Source organism: Aotus nancymaae, unplaced genomic scaffold (assembly GCF_030222135.1).
Source record: "Aotus nancymaae isolate 86718 unplaced genomic scaffold, 86718_ANA_hifiasm-v0.15.2.pri h1tg000012l, whole genome shotgun sequence".
Classification (NCBI taxonomy): Eukaryota; Metazoa; Chordata; class Mammalia; order Primates; family Aotidae; genus Aotus; species Aotus nancymaae.
The window spans coordinates 48,969,987-48,989,631 of record NW_026988423.1 but is presented as its reverse complement, the minus strand read 5'-3'; the positions used below and the strand labels follow the sequence as shown (position 1 = coordinate 48,989,631).

General features: G+C 43.6%; 1 protein-coding gene across 1 annotated transcript in view; it reads left to right on the top strand.

Annotated features, from left to right (window-relative positions):
- The window catches only part of YWHAG (tyrosine 3-monooxygenase/tryptophan 5-monooxygenase activation protein gamma), a 33,165-nt gene that overhangs the window by 6,053 nt on the left and 7,467 nt on the right, over positions 1–19,645 (top strand). The window lies entirely within an intron of this gene.

The window sequence follows — 19,645 nt, the reverse complement described above, 5'->3', positions numbered from 1 at the left end:
GAGGCGGAGGTAGGCGGATCACTTGAGGTCAGGAGTTCAAGACCAGCCTGGCCAATATGGTGAAACCCCATCTCTATTAAAGATACAAAAATTACCTGGGTGTGGTGTCGCATGCCTGTAATCCCAGCTACTTGAGAGTCTGAGGTAGGAGAATCACTTGAACCCCGGGAGGCAGAGGTTGCAGTGAGCTGAGATCGCACCACTGCACTCCACTCTGGGTGACATGCGAGACTCCATCTCAAAAACAAGAAAATTTTTTTTGGTTGTGAATAAATATGAAAGAGAGTGTTCTTACATATATAGATTTTTAACATTAAAACAGTAAAATTATTCCAGATAAACTCTTGGTCTTCTTAACCTTTGGAAGGGTACCTGTCTTTGGAGAGATCTAAAGCCCATCTTGTTGAGTGGAACCCAAGTACCCAGTTCTCCTCTGAGCAGGGGTTTCCGAGCTGGGAGTATGACAGTGATAGCAGTGACCAGCTGAACATGTAATGATAGTAGCTGAAGAGGAGTTGCTGATCCACCCCCAACCTGCTGCAAGTTGAGTATAAAGAGCAGCTGCCGTGGGCAGGAAAGTATGGAGTGGCTAAGGGAGCAAGGGGAAGGCATTAAAAAGCCAGGTTTTTTGAAGCCATAGAGATAATTTACATTTCTTGAGCTGTCTAAAAGGAATTACTCATGACTTAAGCTATCGTATTTAAAAAACCCAGATCTGGGAAACAGTTGCCTCCGGTGCTGGTTCTTAAAGATTGTAGGAATCAGCTTGAATTTTGGACTGTTTCTATACAGTAAGTACTCCTTTTGTAGCAATGAGACATGAAGCAGATGCTTGTCTTTGCAGTGGAGGTACAGCATGGTTAGTAGCCGTGCAGATGACTCCATATCCATTGGCAGTATGTTTTAATGTAAGGGCCTATCTGGCCTGAGTAGGCTATGAAGCAGTGGTCCCCAGCTTTTTTGGCACCAGCGACCAGTTTCAAGGAAGACAGTTTTTCCATGGACTGGGTGGGGGTTGAGGGGGAATAGTTTGGGGACGAATCAAGCACATTACATTTATTGTGCACTTCGTCATTGCTACATTGTAGTATGTAATAAAATAGTTATACAAGTCACTGTCATGTAGAATCAGTGGGAGCCGTGAGCTTGTTTTCCCATAACTAGATGGTCCCATCTGGGGGTGATGGGAGACAGTGACATATCATCAGGCATTAGATTCTCATAAGGAGCGGGCAGCCTAGATCCCGCGCATGCGCAGTTCACGGTAGGTTGGCACTAATTGCAGAATCTGATGCCTCCGCTGATTTGACAGGAGGCGGAGCTCAGGTGGTAATTCTAGCAATGGGGAGTGACAGGCCTGCTCTGGAGCCGGGTTCCTCACAAGCCACTGACCCATTGGGGACCCCTGCTATAGAGGATAGATGTTACTGTTTTCAAACCATACCCTAATAGGGTCTTGTGTCTGTGTCATAGAAGTTAAGGCTGAAAGTTATTTTTCCTGCTAGATTGAAAAAATGACCCTACTCAGAAAGGCAAGAAGAATGAACAGAAGAATGATAGGAACAACAGAAAAGGGCATTCCAAGGCGAGGAAAGCTAGTGGGGACAAGTGAGTAGGGAAGCACTATTCTAGAACATCTTGGATTCTGGAATGCCATGCCCGTTTAAGGGAGTCTGTGGTCTTTGGAAGGCTGTCAGCAGTGGGATTGACCACTGAAGACCGAAATGTTGGTGGCCTTAAGGATGCTAGAAATTTCGGGGGAAAACGACAAGAACAATCACCATAATTCACATGCAGGGATGTTTCCATTGTGCCTTTTTCTACAGTTTATATTCTTTTGCACCTTGCCTTTTTCACGTGACGTCATTTCAATGATACTGTGTCGTTATTTTCAGTAGCTGAATAATCCTGTGGATATGTCATAATTTAATTTTTTTACTTAGCATTTAGGCTGTTTCCAGATTTACATTTGTAAATAATATTGATGTGGGTATAGGTGGTCCCTGATTTGAGATGGTTGAACCTAACGATTTTTCTTTTTTTTTTTTTTTTTTGAGACAGTCTCGCTCTCTTGCCCAGGCTGGAGTGCAGTGATGCATTCTCAGCTCACTATCACCTCCGCCCCCTGAGTTCCAGTGATTCTCCTGCCTCAGCCTCCCAAGTAGCTGAAATTACAGGCGCATACCACCATACCCAGCTAATTTTTGTATTTTTAGTAGAAATGGGTTTCCCCATGTTGGCCAGGCTGGTCTCCAACCCCTGGCCTCAAGTGATTAGCTCTCCTTGGCCTCCCAAAGTGCTGGGACTGCAGACGTGAGCCACCACACTCAGCCTTAACCTGATGATTTTTCGACTTTACGATGGTGCAAAAGCGGTAGGCATTCAGTAAGCTCCTCCACTTAGGATGGGGTCACGTCCCTATAAACAAATTGTACCTCAAGGAGCATCTGGTGTCTTTCAGGCACGGTTCGTATGTTAAGATAGACCCAAGAGCGGAATTGCTGGAAAACCAGCTAAGAATAATGTTTAAGGTCCTCACTAGTACAGGGTATTCTTTTTCAAAAGTTTGAAAAATTTGTTTGAATAGGTATTATGTACACATGTTTCAGAATTAAAAAGGCATCCATCACCCTTTGTCCTCTAGGAAGAACAATGAGGTTGAAGCTGGGGTAGGCTTGAGTGCTGGCTTATTTGAGCCAAGGCCCATCTCCCTTATGCTTCTTTGGAGTGATTCCTTTTTTTTTCCCCTTTGACTAATGGAAGCTTTCAAACATACAAAATAAAGGCAAATAATACAGTAACCCCCATACACTCAGCTTCACCATTTTTCAACATATCGGCCAATCTTTTATCTCTATTTTCTTGTTTTTCTGGCCTCCTCAGGGATTATTTACCAATTTGGAAGATGGCTTTTGGGAGACAGAGTCTCGCTCTGTCACCCAGGCTGGAGTGCAGTGGTTCAATCTTGGCACATTGCAACCTCCCCATCCTGGGTTCAAGCGATTCTCCTGCCTCAGCTTCTGAGTAGTTGGGATTATAGGTACCCACCATCATGCCTGGCTAATTTTTGTATTTTTAGTAGACGCAGGGTTTCTCCATTTGGGCCAGGCTGGTCTCAAACTCCCTACCTCAGGTGTTCCACCTGCCTCAGCCTCTGAGTGCTGGGATCGCAGGTGTGAGCCACTGGGCCTGACCATGGCTTTTTATCTATATAAAATTACCCTTATTTACCACAGATGCTCAAATTACAAGCAGAATCTCTATATTCACATTTGGCAACCTCAAGTGTAGTTTCTTGCTTAAAGCATTTAATCCTGATGGCAGGTAACCTCATTTTTCCCCGATGTTAAGAGAAGGGTTTCCCTTTAGTTGCCTGGCCTCCCATTAGCTTTTACTCACATGAGGGGGACAGAAGCCTGGGTGGGTCATGAGTGGGTTGGGAAAAGATGGTGTGACACCTGTGGGTTACGGAAAGAGTCCTGCTGTCATTACAGGGCTCTTCTGGCCCCCTTTCTTGCTGCCTTTTTTTCTTTTTCTTTTTTAAACAGCAGTTCTATCAGTTTTGGCCATTATCACTAGTCTGATAAAAGAGCTAACATCCAGTTGATTTGTTGGGGACTATGTGAGTCAACCGATTTTGCTTTTGTTTGCCCTTGTTGCTTGCCAAGCACTTAAAAAATAGTTTTTGCCTTAAAAAAGGCAGTATACTATATGACTATGTGTATGTTTGTGTCTGTTTCTGTGTGTGTGTTTGTATTTGTGTGTGTATATATATACATACATATGAACAAAATATACACTGTCTAGGCCAAGATAGCCTGAGTTTGAATCTATGTTCAGAAGTGTGGAATTGGCTGGGCGCATTGGCTCACGCCTATAATCCCAGCACTTTGGGAGGCCAAGGCGGGTGGATCACGAGGTCAAGAGATCGAGACCATCCTGGTCAACATGATGAAACCCCGTCTCTAATAAAAATATGAAAAATTAGCTGGGCATGGTGGTGCATGCCTGTAGTCCCAGCTACTCGGGAGGCTGAGGCAGGAGAATTGCTTGAACTCAGGAGGCGGAGGTTGCGGTGAGCCAAAATCGTGCCATTGCACTCCAGCCTGGGTAACAAGAGTGAAACTCCGTCTCAAAAAAAAAACCAAAAAACAAAGAAATGTGGGATTAGTCTGGGCATAGTGGCTCTCCCTGTAATCCCAGCACTTTGGGAGACTGAGGCAGGATTGCTTGAGCCCAGGATTTTTGAGACCAGCCTGGGCAACTTAGTGAGACCCCCCATCTCTGTATTTAAGAAAAGAAAAAAAGTGTGGAGCTGACCAATTTAATGATGTTTAGGTGAGTATGCTGCTGATTTATTGATTTTTTTTTTTTTTTTTTTTTTTGAGATGGTGTCTTACTCTGTCATCCAGGCTGGAGTGCAGTGGTGGCGTGATCTTGGCTCACTACAACCTCTGCCTTCTGAGTTCAAGTGATTCTCCTCCTCAGCCTCCCAAGTAACTGGGACTACAGCACACACCATAACACCCAGCTATTTTTTGTATTTTTAATAGAGACCAGCTTTCACCATGTTAGCCAGGCTGGTCTCAAACTCCTGACCTTAAGTGATCCACCTGCCTCGTATTTTTGTTTTTCTTTGTTTGCTGGTCGTGTAGAAAAAGACTTCAGATATTTGGAACTTGAGGTATTTATTGAGGAAGGAAAACCAATATGGCAAAATTTCAAATGGAGCTGTCAAACAGGTTAAATTTTAAAAACTTACATAGAATATATTTCTACCGACATCTATCTAGAGCTGTGGCATATAGATTCTCAAAAACACTTTCTGAGTGAATTATAACTACTTATTTTCATTTTATGGTAACCTGTTGCATTTTGATCTTGGGTTTCTCTGTTCGTGTGTGTGTGTGTGTGTGTGTGTGTGTGTGTGTGTATGTGTGTGTTAATAATGACCAAAACTTTAGCAAGTGTTTATATCTGTTGTAAAAATTTAAATCAGTACCATCATTTACTGAGCAGTTGCAATTCTGAGATGTTGATGAGTTAAGCTGAGCATCTGGACCGCAATGGAAAACCTAGAGTACTTTTTAGTATGAATTTTTTTACATTTGTTCTCTAAATTTATGCACTGACTAAAATCTTTTTGGGAAGATAGAAGTTTTTTGTGTGTGTTTTTTTTTTTGAGATGGAGTCTCTGTTGCCCAGGCTGGAGTACAGTGGTGTGATCTTGGCTCACCACAGCCTCCACCTCCTGGGTTCAAGCAGTTCTCCTGCCTCGGCCTCCCAAGTAGCTGGGAGTACAGGTGTACACCACCATGCCCAGCTAATTTTTGTATTTTTAGTAGCGATGGGGTTTTACTATATTGGTCAGGCTGGTCTTGAACTCTTGACCTTGTGATTTGCCCACCTCAGCCTCCCAAAGTGCTGGGATTTTTAAAATTACACACTGTTAGATGAAATGTTGTAGTATAGTTTGACGTTTACTGACGTTTACTTTGGGAAGCATTTTTATATACTTTTCCCATTTAATTTCACAACAGTTTTATAAAGTGGTGGTCTTCCAGTTTTAAAGATGGAAATGTTTAATTTGCCTTAAAATTTTTCTTTTTCAAAGTCTAAGGCTCTTGGTTTGTAATCGTAGCACTTGGGGGCGCTGAGGTGAGCAGATGACTTGACATTAGGAGTTTGAGACCAGCCTCTCTGACATGGTGAAGCCTCGTCTCTACAAAAAATACAAAAATTAGCGGGCATGGTAGCATGTGCCTATAATCCCAGTTGCTTAGAGGCTGAGGCATGAGAATCACTTGAACCAGGGAGACAGAGGCTACAGTGAGCTGAAATTGTGCCACTGCACTCCAGCCTGGGCCATGGACTCTGTCAAAAAAAAAAAAAGTCTAAGGCTCTTGTTTTAAGTTTTTGTTTTTGTTCCTAGAAAAAGGTCATGGGTAAAGTGGATACCAGCCGTGGTCTCAGTTGATCTCTTAATTAATTTTAGCATATGTTCCACTGCTTGCAGAAGCATGGAAAATCCTTTTAAACTGCTGCATATTTAATACTTTTTCCATTGGTTAACCTTGAGGCGGTGGTTTGTCATCTGGGTTGAAATATAGAAGAACACATTTCCTTCAGGACAGTTGCAAGATATATTACTCAATACAACTGTAATCCGGTTTCTTTTAGAAAACATACCGTGATTGCAGTATGTTTTTAAAATATTATTTAACAAAGGAGAGCTTCAGTTTTTTTGTTTGTTTTTGTTTGAGACAGAGTCTGGCTCTGTTGCCCAGGCTGGAGTGCAGTGGCATGATTGGCTCACTGCAACCTCTGCCTCTCGGGTTCAAGTGATTATCCAGCCTCAGCCTCCTAAGTAGCTGGAATTACAGGTGTGCGCCACCATGCACAGCTACTTTTTGTATTTTTAGTAGAGACAGGGTTTCACCATGGTGGCCAGGCTGGTCTCGAGCTCCTGGCCTCAAGTGATCCACCTGCCTCTGCCTCCTAAACTGCTGGGATTACAGGTGTGAGCTACCATGCCTGGTAAGATTTTTAACATGAGGTAAGTGCTGTAGTTTTGCTGTTAGAGTCTGAGAGATATTGCCAGGAGGCATAAGGATGCTGCTCAGAACTGAATGGAAGCAGATACATCACTCAAAAGAAATAGATCTGGGTACCTTTTGTACAGCAAATAAAAACCAGAATTTGCACACTGGAGTTTGAAACATGTTTTGAGGTTTTGGGTGAAGATCAAAGGAAGAAAAGAGATGCTAGTTTTTTATATTGTGTATAAGACATTTTTGTAGACATTTGAGTGTTTTTTGTTGTTGTTGTTGTTTTTTGAGACGGATTTTCCCTCTTATTGCCCAGGCTAGCGTGCAGTGGCGCAATCTTGGCTCACTGCATCCTCCACCTTCCAGGTTCAAGCGATTTTCCTGCTTCAGCCTCCTGAGCAGCGCACACCACCACACCCAGCTAATTTTTTTGTATTTTTAGTAGAGGCAGGGTTTCACCAAGTTGGTCAGGCTGGTGTCAAACTCCTAATCTCAGGTGATCCACCTGCTTTGGCCTGGGATTACAGGCGTGAGCCACCGTGGCAGACAGTTGAGTATTTGAATGTAAGCATTTGAATATTTTGTAGACATTTTAGGCAGATGGAAGTAATGAATGACACTGATCTCAAATCCTAGGAAAGATACGGTTGTGATGGGAGTGCTATTGAACATCTGTGGGAATCTCAATTCCCCAAAATAAATTGAGGTAAACCCAGAGTGCTGTGGAACTGGAGACGGATGGCAAGTTCACACTGGTCATCAGGGAGGGTTTCCTAGAAGAAGTGATCCCTAAACTATGTGTTTTGAGGGCTTGAGTGAGGGGGAGAGGTTAGAGGAAGGAATAGCCAGGCAGAGGGCATAGGATGCTTAGTTTCAGGATGGAAAAGAAGAATCGGTGGCGTGGTTTGCTTATTCTCTGTTAGTGGCGTTCAGGGAATGCTGTGGTGGTATGCTTTTGAGGGAGTAGGAAGAAATGAGTTGAAAGAGGTTAACAGGAGCCAGCTCACAAAGGGCCTTCTGGAGTTCGTTCCTTCTTAAGCCATGGTGAGTCTCTTTAGGCTGAAGAGGACTACAATCTCATTTTTGGTCTGGAGAGATCCCAGGCAGCAGTGTGGAAACTGAGTAGACGGTGAGGCAGAGCAAGGGGAGGCTGATGAGTAGATGGTCAGGTCTAGTCTTAAGGGACCTGGACAACAATGGCAAGGGCAGATGGGAGAGGGAGAAATGGGTGGCTGGAGATAGAATAAGAAAGAGGAGGAGAAAATGGTGGAAAAGATGAATTCAGTTGTTCTACTGAGTTTGAGGAAACACTTAAGTGAAGGCAAATTCATTTGGCTACAGGTCAATATGAAAGGCATTTGGAACAGTGCCTGGCACAGTGTAAGCAAAGAAACATTTAGGATCTACTAATAACCAGGCTGACGTCACAGCTGGAGAATATAATATCCTCTTCCCTGGTAGAACTGACAGTCAAGTGGGAGCCTTCTCTGTATCCATGTGTGTTGAAACCATGCAGAACAAAGGCCACCTAGAGAAAAATGGAACATCTGTATCCCAATATGAAGTGCTAGGGAGTGGTGGGCACTTAAGTAGTGACTGGAGTGAGGAAGGAAAGACCAGGAATGAAGGCTAACCAGGGGGAGGAGAGCCTCAGGAAAGAGTGGTCATCAGGGTTAGATGCCTCTGTGAGCTCAGACCTAAGATGAAGTTTAAGAGCACTGGATACCTGGGGTGGGAAGACAGTGATGACTTTGTAGGGTCATCACTACCTTGAGGAGGGAATGAAAGATTGAAGTGGAAACAAGTGTAGTCTTAATTTCAGAACCTTGAATTTGAAAGAACCAGGAAGATGTGGGATTGAAATGCATCATTTATTTATGTTAAACTGTAGCTTTCACTGTATGTTAATGAGAAAGAGGAGGAGAGGGAGAATATAAGAATGTAATAGTGTGACCAGTGGGAATCCATGGAGGGGAAGAAGCATCCTTCATTGGCACTCAACAAGGAAGCAGAGATAAGTGCAGCTACTTTTGAAGCAAAGCCCTTAAGATAGGCTTAACTAACGGTCGTGTTCCTCTATGAGGAGGTGGCAGCAACCTAGGATTGCCAGGCGATTTGTATTGACTTCAACCTCTAGTTCTCTGTCTCAGTGTTCCCCTCCCTCACCTAAATCTTGGCTGTGAGAATGGGAGGGGTAGGTGGTTGGATTGGTCTGGGTGTTTTAGGGATGGCGTAGCAGAAGGACAAGGCATGATATACCTGCAGAAAGAATGGAGTTGCTGGGTCTTGATGAACCTTGCAGGGAAGGAATAAAGCCTGAAGGGAAGGGGCTGAGAGAGAAAGGTCGGTATTCGGTATTCAACAGTTAGTCTTATAGCGAAGAGTAGGGACTGGGAGGTTACAAGAGTTCACTTTAAAAGTGAATGATTCTGCAGAAGGTCAGGATGTGGTTTGGGGTAAGTCGTCCCGATGGGTGAGTTCAACTGTTTATAATTTGTTTTTAAGAATAGCCTTGGGATAATGGAAGTGGAACCAGAGGTCTGGACACAGATAAATAATCCCATTTAAAGTGAGCATGACATTGATTCCAGGGGAAATTGTAGAAGCAAAGATCAGACCTGAAGGAGATTATTCTGAAGGAGTCAATATGGGTGTGTTTAGGAACCTTTTTAACTAATTTTGATGGAACTAATTTTGGAATAGGGATTTTGACTGCCAGCCAAGGGGGTGCTGGAACACAGTATATCTGGATTTTTTCAAGGCATTTGATGAGGTGTCTTCCTGATGTGGAGTTAGGTGGGCTGCAGAGGTATGCTATGTGCCCTAATTGTTAAAAATGTTTTAACAAGCCTAATTCTGATTCAGGCTGATCACTTGAGGTCAGGAGTTTAAGACCAGCCTGGCCAACATGGTGAAACCCTGTCTCTGTTAAAAACAGAAAAATTAGCCACATGTGGTGGCACCCACCTCTGGTCCCAGATACTTGGGAGGCTGAGGTGGGAGGATCGCTTGGACCTGCAGTGAGCTGAGATCGCACCACTGCATTCCAGCCTGGGCAACAGTGTGAGAGACTGTCTCAAAAAATAAAAAATCCTAATGCTTAAAGTCCTTTACCTTGGCCCCCAAATTCATCTGTTCCGTTACACTTGGTGCAGGTGTTGCTTAACAGTAACACTTGCAGAGAAAGATAAATCTCGGGCTTTGATTGATATCCCAATAGGAATTGAGTATGATTTGCTTTTCATAAGTCAGTTTAGTTTGGATGTGTGAAAAACAGTATTAGTTATTGCTTGTCTCATACTACTCCCAACAAATACTTATTAATTCTCACAATTCTGTGGGTTGGCTGAGTAGCTGGTCTAGGCCAGCTCCACTGGGCTGGGTGAACTGCAGTGCCCTCACCCGCAGTCTCTCACCTCCGGGTTAAACCAGGCTTCTTCACGCGGTGGTGGAAGGTCCCAGCAGGGAGTCCCAACGCACAGGCACTTTTCAAGCCTTGCTTATCTCGTGCTTGCTCAAGCTCCATCGGTCAAAAACAAGTCATGTGACCAAGTTCAGATTATGAAGGTAGATACCCTATCTCTTGATGGGAGTAGCTGGATTCATACTGGAAAGGAAGTGGGTGGAAGGAATGACAGGGTTGGGAGGAATTACTAGGACCCTTTTTGAAAACAGTCTCAACTGGGTACGTCATGTGTAGATTGATGTCATTCAGCACACATGCAGAAGTGACTGTTGAGTTAAGGTACCACCATGATTCATGAGTGGTGCTGATTCACATCGGCAAGCCCAGATTCTCAGGGTGGAGTGTGAGCGTTATGTTCATGTGAAGAAGCAGCGACAGGTGTGACTGGAAGAGTCTTGAGTTTGCTGGCCATGGTACTGAGAACTTGCAGCAGGGTTCTTCTGCTTCCACAGCGTGCACATTGGGAGCAGGTGATCCTTGGCTGATGTGAGAGGCTGTCCTGTGCATTGTAGGGTGTTCAGCACCATCCCTGGCCTCTACCCAGTAGATTCCTTATTAAAGCTGATTTTTAAAAATGGCTGCACTACACCATGTTTATACAACAGCTTTTACATGTAACAACTTTTTTTTTTTTTTTTTTTTTGAGACAGAGTCCTGCTCTGTTACCCAGGCTGGAGAGCAGTGACACAATCTTGGCTCACTGCAACCTCCACCTCCCAGCTTCAAGCGATTATCCTACCTCAGCCTCCAGGGTAGCTGGGATTACAGGTGCCAGCCACCACGCCTGGCTAATTTTTCTATTTTTAGTAGAGATGGGATTTCATTGTGTTGGCCAGGCTTGTCTTGAATTCCTGACTTTAGGTGATTTGCCTGCCTCAGCCTCCCAAAGTGTTGGGATTACAGGTGTGAGCCACCACATCCGGCAACAGCTTAATTTTTTGTTATTGTTTGGTTTTTGAAACAGAGTTTCACTTTGTTGCCCAGGCTGGAGTGCAGTGGTGCAATTTTGGCTCACTGTAACCTCTGCCTCCCAGATTCAAATGACTCTCCTGCCTCAGCCTCCTGAGTCGCTGGGATTATAGTCACCCGCCACCATGCCTAGCTAATGTTGCTGTATTTTTAATAGAGATGGGGTTTCACCATGTTGGCCACACTGGTCTTGAACTCCTGACCTCAGGTGATCCACCCACCTCAGGCTCCCAAAGTGCTGGGATTACAGGCCTGACCCACCATGTCTGGACAGCAGCTTAATTTTTTAACAGTTTTATTTTTTAGTGGGAAAGTCCTCTCTCCCTCCCCCCACTTCCAAATCAGATCTATGAGAAAACTAGTAATTAATTAGAAATAATCGCTAATTTGTTTGATAAGTTCAGAAAGTAGCCCAGCGGAGGTTTAAAGCCTGATACACTAAAGAGCAGGTTGAGGGATATTGATAAGTGGAAGCGCATTTAGGGCAAGATCGAGACAGGGAAGGGACATGGCCTGGCCATGGAAACAGTGAGTAAGGTTAGAGAAGACTCTAGGATACGAGAAACAACCTTGCCAGTTTCAAAAATGGATTCCGGCCCCTAATAAATAAAAATCTTAAGACCTTGAATGACAGTTGTAGGGAAATAAGCAGCCTTAATGTGAAGAAGTCAAGTACTTGTTAACCTCTGAAGGTGGAATTCAGCCACTTCTCACAGAACGGTGAGAGACCGTCTGTCCTTCACCCAGCAGGGTTTGTAAGAGGGAGGGAGTGCTAGTTTTGGGGAGGAAGGTGTGGATTATCTTCATTTCAGAGTCAGTTATCTTAGTGTGTTTCTTCTTTGACTTTTTCTTCCATATTGGTGAGATCAAATGCTTCTTTTTTTTTTTTTTTTTTTTTTGAAACGGAGTTTCGCTCTTGTTACCCAGGCTGGAGTGCAATGGCACGATCTTGGCTCACCGCAACCTCCGCCTCCTGGGTTCAGGCAATTCTCCTGCCTCAGCCTCCTGAGTAGCTGGGATTACAGGCATGTGCCACCGTGCCCAGTTAATTTTTTGTATTATTAGTAGAGACGGGGTTTCACTGTGTTGACCAGGACGGTCTCGATCTCTTGACCTCGTGATCCACCCGCCTCGACCTCCCAAAGTGCTGGGATTACAGGTGTGAGCCACTACACCCGGCCCTCGAATGCTTCTTAATGACAGTTACCCATGGCAGGGCATGTAAATTTCCTGTCCTTTTTCGATACCTGTGCATAAACCTAAACAAGCCCTTTTGTTCACCTTTTTGAAGAGGATATTGAGAAATACAATCTGCATTATACTACTAGATGTTGATAGGAGGTCACAAGAGGAGGATTAAGTTGTAAGAACCAGAGGTCTATGCTCCATTACAGGGAGCTTTCTCTGTGTAAGTCCATATATCATGAAGCATCAAGTATTTCAAATTTCAAACAAGTGAGCTGATGTTTAATTGCTGGTATATATGAAAGTACTGTATAAACTATTGTATAAAGCAGCAGTTTTCAAATATCTTCGTTGAGATAGAATTTATTTACCATGCGATTCACCCATTTAAAGTGTACAATTTATGGTTTTCAGTGTGTTCAGACTTGCATAACCATCACCACATTTGAAAACATGCCCTCAACCCAAAAAGAAACCCTATATTGGCAGTCACTCTCCATCACCTCCCCTCCCAGCCCAGCCCTAAGTAACCACTAATCTGCTTTCTGTTTCTATGGATTTGCCTATTCTGGACATATTATATAACTGGAATCATAACAGTGTTCAGTCTTTGTGACTGAGAGATCATCACTGTAGCATGCTATCAGCGCATCATTTGTCTGTCTAAATAATACTCCATTGTATAGATCACATTACATTTTGTTCATCCGTTCCTCATTTGATGGACATCTGCATTGTTTCTACCACCTTTTGGCTGTTAGGACTAATGTTGCTGTGAACATTCCTGTACAAGATGTCTTTCTTCTACCACCCCTCCCTTTTTTTTTGAGACAAGAGTCATGCTCTGTCTCCCAGGCTGGAGTGCAGTAGTGCCATCTCGGCTCACTACAACCTCCACCTCCTGGGTTCAAGTGATTCTCATGTCTCAGCCTCCTGAGTAGCTGGGATTACAGGTACAAGCCACCACGCCCAGCTGATTTTTTTATTTTTAGTAAAGATGGGGTTTCACCATGTTGCCCAGGCTGGTCTTCAACTCCTGACCTTAAGTGATCTGCTCGATTCAGCCTCCTAAAGTGCTGGAGTTACAGGTGGGAGCCAATGCTCCCGGCCCCTGTACAAGATTTTGTATGGGCCAGGTGGTGTGGCTCACTCAAGCCTGCAATCCCTGCACTTTGGGAGGCTGGGGGACAGGAGGACTGCTTAAGGCCAGGAGTTTGAGATCAGCCTTGGCAGCATAGTGAGACCCCCATCTCTACAAAAATTTAAAAAATTAGCCAGGCATGGTGACACATGCCAGCTACTCTGGAGGCTACACTCAGGCAGAAGGACTGCTTAAACCTGAGAGGTTGAGGCTACAGCAAGCCATGATCATACACCACTGCACTCCAGCCTTGATGACAGAGTGAGACCCTGTCTTGAAAAAAAAAATTTTGTATGGATGTATGTTTTTATTTCTCTTGTGTACATCTGGGAGTGGAATTGCTGAGTCATAATGCTGCTGACTAAACAGTTTGAGAAACTGCTACAATTTTTAACCTGGAGAAATAGATATGCATGGTTCTCATCTGAATCGTCAAGGGGTAGGGCTGCTTGAGGAGAGATTTTTATAAAAAGCCTCCCCTCCTTGGTTAAGAACTACTTGTATAGTGGAAAGCATGTGGGATTTGGAGCCAGTGTATTTGGGTTCTGTTCTTCAGCTCTGAGCCTTTTTTTTCCCCTTTAAATTAGGAATAAGATGCTTAATCATAAATGATTGTCTGGAGGGCAAGAAATTATAATTTTGTTGAAAAATCCATTTCTGATCAAAAAAGTTGATTAGAAAAATATGGACTAGATGGATACTTTCTTAACATGGTAGAGAAAAATACAACTAACCCAAGAGCTGACATTTAAGAATGAAACCACTGGAAATAGTTCCATTGAATTCAGAACCAAAAAAAAGCTCTTAAGCATTAATGACATTGGTCTTGTCCAGGTAGCATATGACACAAGTATAGGAAGTTGTAGCTATGGGAAAGAACAGGTGATATTTGGAAACCATAGATTATGTTTGTAGAGAATAAACTGGAAAAATACTAGAATTGATTGTTCAGTGAAACAGGGCTGATCCATACAGTTGCCTATTGCACAGTGTGTTAGTTAGGGCACAGTCAAGTCCCATGTGTAATTTTGTTTGTTTGTTTGTGTGGTTGTTTGTTTTTTTGAGACAGAGTCTCGCTCTGTCGCCCAGGCTTGAGTGTGATGGCGCGATCTCAGCTCACTGCAGTCTCTGCCTCCTGGGTTCAAGCAGTTCTCCTGCCTCACCCTCCCACGTAGCTGGGATTACAGGTGCCCACTACCATGCCCAGCTAATTTTTTTATTTTGTAGAGACGGTTTCACCATGTTGGCCAGGCTGGTCTCGAACTCCTGACCTCAGGTGATCTGCCACCTTGGCCTCCCAAACTGCTGGCATTACAGGTGTGAGCCACTGCGCCCAGCCCCATGTACAACTTCTGACTCCCTGAAAACTTCACTGCTAATAACCTGCCATTGACTGGAAGCCTTGCCAATAAATAGTTAACCCATATTTTGTATGTTGTACATATTACATACTATATTCTTACAATGAAGTAAGCTAGAGAAAAAATATTAAGAAAAGCCTAAGAGAAAGTATATTTATTCTTCATTAAGTGGAATTGGGTCATTGTAAAGGTCCTCATCCTCAGGGTCTTCGTGTTGAACAGACTGAGCAGGATAGAGAGGAGGATTGGGCTTGCTGTCTCGGGTGGCAGAGGTGTAGGGAAATTCACATATAAGTGGATTTGTACAGTTCAAACCCGTGTTGTTCAGTGGTCAGCAGTATAGTATATATTCTGTATACTATTCCTGACCTGTATAAAGATATCCTTTGTTCTTCATTGTATCTTTAGCATTTTTATACATTATTATTATCATTATTTTTATTTCTATTCCTTTTTTTTTTTCTTTTTTTGAGACGGAGTTTCGCTCTTGTTACCCAGGCTGGAGTGCAATGGCGCGATCTCGGCTCACCGCAACCTCCGCCTCCTGGGTTCAGGCAATTCTCCTGCCTCAGCCTCCTGAGTAGCTGGGTTTACAGGCACGCGCCACTGCGCCCAGCTAATTTTTTGTATTTTTAGTAGACACAGGGTTTCACCATGTTGACCAGGATGGTCTCGATCTCATAACCTCGTGATCCACCCGCCTCAGCCTCCCAAAGTGCTGGGATTACAGGCGTGAGCCACCGCGCCCAGCCTCTATTCCTTTTTTGAGATGGAATCTTGCTCTGTTGCCCAGGCTAGAGTGCAGTGGCTCGATCTCAGCTCACTGCAACCTCTGCCTCCTGGGTTCAAGCCATATTCTCCTGTCTCAGCCTCCCAAGTAGCTAGGACAACAAGCACTCACCACACCCGACTAATTTTTGTATTTTTAGTAAAGATGGGGTTTCACCATGTTGACCAGGCTGGTCTCAAACTCCTGAATTCAGGTGATCTGCCTGCCTCGTCCTCCCAAAGTGCTGGGATTACAGGCATGAGCCACCGTGCCCGGCCTATTATCATTATTTTTATACAACTAAGTTAACACACACAAAGCAAAGAAGTGTGGGTTTGAGTTTGTTGTATACATCCATAAACTGTTTATATAAAATTACTGGCTTTGAGGTTTTCTGAAAACTTACTTTTCAAGATTGGCTTTAAGCTCTAATTGTAGGTACGAATAACAGGGTGAATTGTGGAGAAGGTTTATTGAAATAGGTACTACTAGTCATCGGTACAAAATTCAGCCTGATCAACCTTGACTGCTTCCCAGCCAGTCTTGCTTTTTTCACACCCTTCTAGAAATGCACTGTGAATACACAGATAATTTTTGGTGCCATCTGGAATTCTGTCATATGCACATGACAAATGGGTGAGTGCCTGTTACCTACACTGTCACCTTCACAATGAAACTGTAGCAGTGTGATCAGAGAAATTAACATAATTAATGAGGCTGAGCATTTTTTCCTATTGTTTTCCCTTTCTCTGCCCCTTTTGCCCACTTTTCTGCTACTGGTTGACCTTAGAAGTTCTCAGGAGGTTTTTATGTCCTAGAGAAGTTAGTCCTTTCTCTGTGGTGTTGCCATAATTACATCATCACAGACTCTTGGCATAGAAAGGAGCACAAGATTTGAAGCCAGAGGGCTAAGAGTTTTTTCTGCTCTGTGGAGTGTGAATGACGTGACTCTGGGGGAAAGTCATGTGATTTCTCCGAGTCACACCTGTAAATGAGTATAATACCCGCCTTGTAGAGTGGGACTTGGCAGCTGTCAGCCAAACCCCAGGCTCTCACCCAGCTCTTCTCTCATCTCTGAGACCTTGGCTTGGCCTTGGGTAGAAGTTTCACAACTCTTTGAGGCTGTTTCTCTTCCTCAAATCAGTGTTTCCCTTCTACACAATTTTTAGCCAGGGTGTTTGATTGCTGCTGAAAAAACCCAGCTAAAGTTGTTACTTCCTAATTAAAATTTTCTCCAAGTATTCCATGCAGTTTGCTACGTTAAGAATACCTCTGCGACTGACACTCTAATGTGAATAAGTTGTATTTTCTCCACGTAGACTGAGTATCTTGAGTACATCCTACTAATTTTTTGTGTCTTCACATTGCAGTACAGTGTGATGTATATACTAGATGGTTCATGGATGCTTGATGAATTAGTTATTTGATAAATAGTGGCCATTAAGCATATTTTTGCTAGTCACCAGACCTTATAGAACATGTTACATCAAGTTTTCTGGAATGAACGTGTGTTGAGAGTCCCCAACACTGCCTCCAGACTTGGTGATTTGCTGGGACTCAGCAAATAGTTGTACTTGTTCATGGCTGTGGTTTTTTACTGTGAAGTATGCAAAGCTCAGTCAGTTAAGAGGGTCAGGCACAGTGGTTCATGCCTGTAACCCCAGCACTTGGGGAGGCTGAGGCAGGTGGATCAGTTGATCTCGGGAGTTCAAGACCAGCCTGGCCAAACATGGTGAAACCCTGTCTCTGCAAAAAAATACAAAAATTAGCCAGACATGGTGGTGGGCGCCTGTAGTCTCAGCTACTCAGGAGGCTGAGGCAGGAGAATCACTTGAACCTGGGAGGCGGAGGCTGCAGTGAGCCAAGATCACACCATCACACTCCAGCCCCGGTGACAGAGCGAAACTCTTTGTGTCAGGGAAGAAAAAAGAGCCAGACTTTTTTAGAGCAGTTTTGGGTTCACAGCAAAATTGAGTGGAGTTCCCGTATACCCCCTGCCCCCACACAAGCACAGCCTCCCTCCCTCAGCAGCCCCTGCCAGAAGGGTACACTTAAACTGCAGTTAATGAATGTATCTTCATTATCACCCCAGGTCCACAGTTTGTAATAGAGCTCACTCTTGGTGTTGTGCATTCTGTGGATTTTGACAAGTATATAGAGGGATGTAGCCACCATCTGAGTATCACACAGTGTAGTTTCATTGCCCTCAAAGTCCTGTGTGCTCTGCCTGTTCATCTCTGTTGGCTTACTTTTTGGATGTGAACTTCAGTTCTTTGTAGAGATTTTCCATTTTATTAAATCAATGTGTTGGGTGAGGTGGTGCATACCTGTAGTTCCAGGTTGAGGCAGGAGGATTGCTTGAGCCCCCAGGAGTTAGTTAAGAAGATGAAAAATGCAAAATTGCATTCATTATTTTTCTTTTCTTTTCTTTGAATATCACTCTGTGCCCTGGGCTGGAGTGCAGTGGTGCAATCTTGGCTCACTGCAACCTCCGCCTCCCAGGTTCAAGTGGTTCTCCTGCCTCAGCCTCCCGAGTAGCTGGGATTACGGGCATGCACACTACACACCTGGCTAAGTTTTGTATTTTTAGTAGAGACAGGGTTTCACCATGTTGGCCAGGCTAGTCTTGAACTACTGACCTCAAGTGATCTGCCCACCTCAGCCTCCCAAAGTGCTGGGATTATAGACGTGAGCCACTGCGCCCAGCTCATTCATTACAATTTAAGGTTCTTGGTAGATAAGAAAATTGTGAATGACCTGGTACTCCATGGCTTAAGGTCGGAGAGTCATCTAAGTAGCTTTCCAAGAATTTCAAGAGTTGCTAATCTTAGGTAGAAAAGGTTTCTCTCCTCGTCAACTCTTAGGGGAAAACAGTTGACACTAATTAATATCTGATTCCTTAGCAGCTGGGATTTGGGGAGTTCTGCATTTTAAACTGTTGGTGAGAATAGCATAGAATTTTCTAACCTTTTTACCTACGGCTATCTTTAACATCTAAGTCATCAAAAGAAATTTGAACTTGAGCTTGTAGTAGTTGAGAAAGCAGAAACTTTAATTTTGTTTTTAAGCAGAACATATAACTCTGGGGAATAAAAACTGAAACCTAAGTTTTCCCACAGCCATGACAGTAAATTTGGGTACCATGTTTACACGTGTCACATTTGTAGAAACAGTTTATTAACTGGGCGTGGTTGGAGGCTGAGGTGGGAGGATCACCTGAGCTTGAGTTGAGGCTGTAGTGAGCTGTGAACTCGCCACTTCTCTCTAGCCTGAGCAACAGAGTGAGACTCTATTTCTTTTCCTTTTTTTTTTTTTTTAAAGAAGAAGGCTGGGCATGATGGCTCACGCCTGTAATCCCATCACTTTGGGCGGCCAAGGCTAGAGGATCACTTGTGCTCAGGAGTTTGAGACCAGCCTGGACAACGCAGGGAGACCCTGGTCCCTGCAAAAAATACAAAAAGTAGCTGTATGGTGGTGGACGCCTATAGTCCCAGCTTCTCTGGAGACTGAGGCACAGGAGTTTGTGGCGTGACTGTAGTGAGCTGTGATTACACCACTGTACTCCAGCCAGGGCAACAGAGTGAGACCCTATCTCTATTTAAAAAACAACAACAAATTTAATGACTGTTTTGAAAAATGTTACTTCCCTTCCCAAATAATACAGATCCCATATCTTCCCACATTGAATAGTTATTCTGCCTTGATTAAATCTTTTTAGACACTATTAGAATAACTTTTGTTCTTTTAAAACGTTATCTTTTCACTTTTAAAACTAGTATGGTGAGGATCTCTTATTTTAATTTAAACATAACAGATTAATTCTCATGTAAGTAATTTTGATCTAAAGGTTAAATAATTTTTTAAAATTCTGATTTAAGGTGTTAGAACAACCTTTCTTTTGAGCAGACTTTTTAGAGCTAAAGGGTTTCCCTCTAACTTAGTTTTTCACTGGCAGAGAACATCTGGACGTGTTCCAAATGTGGTCAAGCTACTCTATCTAAAGGTGCTACTGGCATTTCATAATCTGCTTGTTCCAATTTGTCTGGGGACAACTAGACAGACTTTACATAAGTACAGATCGCCACTCTGGGCTCTGCAGGGAGACTTCATCTGAAGCAGGAAGAGCTCCCCCCAGGACTGGTGAGGTAATTTGAGCTCTAAATAGCTCTTGGCCCTTGAAATAAGGACAGCATGATTTAGGGGAAA